The sequence below is a fragment of the Seriola lalandi genome, unplaced genomic scaffold (assembly GCF_002814215.2).
Source record: "Seriola lalandi dorsalis isolate HSWRI2012SDOR001 ecotype SW California unplaced genomic scaffold, Sedor1 jcf7180002044667, whole genome shotgun sequence".
NCBI classification, from domain to species: Eukaryota; Metazoa; Chordata; class Actinopteri; order Carangiformes; family Carangidae; genus Seriola; species Seriola lalandi.
Window position 1 is genome coordinate 1 of NW_019515235.1, and position 706 is coordinate 706.

Genomic DNA, 706 nt, shown 5'->3' on the forward strand with positions numbered 1-706 from the left:
AAAACAACAGAAACATGTTTATTTTTTTAAATAAGACTCGGTCATTTCACTGGGAACTGGACTTTTTAACAAGTATTACTAAAATAGAGACAGACTCTGAGGGTTGGGCCCTCTCCAGTTTCCTGTGAGTGGAAACACATCACGTGAAATGGACAGTGTGTCTGAATGTGACACTGTACTGAAAGCATTTTTTCTCTTCTCCCTCTCCTCCAGGTTCATCCTCGCCCGCAAGTGCAGAAAACTATCAGGGCTGACCAAAGAGGAGAGGTGGGCGACGACGACACAGCTGATTAACTCTCTCACATAAAGCTGCAGGACGGGTTTAATCCAAACTCTTGTCTCTCTGGTTTCAGACTGAAGAAGATCTGTGAGATCTACTCCAGGGTGCTGGGCTCAGAGGAGGCGCTGCACGTGAGTGTGGCTGTTTCTTTCAGCTCCATTTACAATGACAAGTGTTTTCACTCGGTGGCTGCACACGAGCGGGAAACGGTTTTGGCTTTGACAGCCGGCCACTGTGAGCTGTCATGTGCATATTTAACGGGGGCTTTTATGTTGGTAAATTTGTTCATTCATGTGTTCACCTGTGTGTTTCAGCCGGTGCACTATGAGGAGAAGAACTGGTGTGAGGAGGAGTACTCTGGGGGCTGCTACACAGCCTACTTCCCCCCAGGAATCCTTACCCAGTACGGCAGGTGAGTCACACACA

The 706-nt window shown here is 47.9% G+C and overlaps 1 long non-coding RNA gene across 1 annotated transcript; it reads left to right on the top strand.

Annotated features, from left to right (window-relative positions):
• The first annotated feature begins 186 nt into the window (after positions 1 to 186).
• LOC111648647 (uncharacterized) lies at positions 187 to 695 on the top strand. The gene is made up of 3 exons (XR_002760178.2): positions 187 to 267; positions 354 to 411; positions 595 to 695. It is a non-coding gene; the product is annotated as an uncharacterized LOC111648647 (long non-coding RNA).
• Positions 696 to 706: the final 11 nt, after the last annotated feature.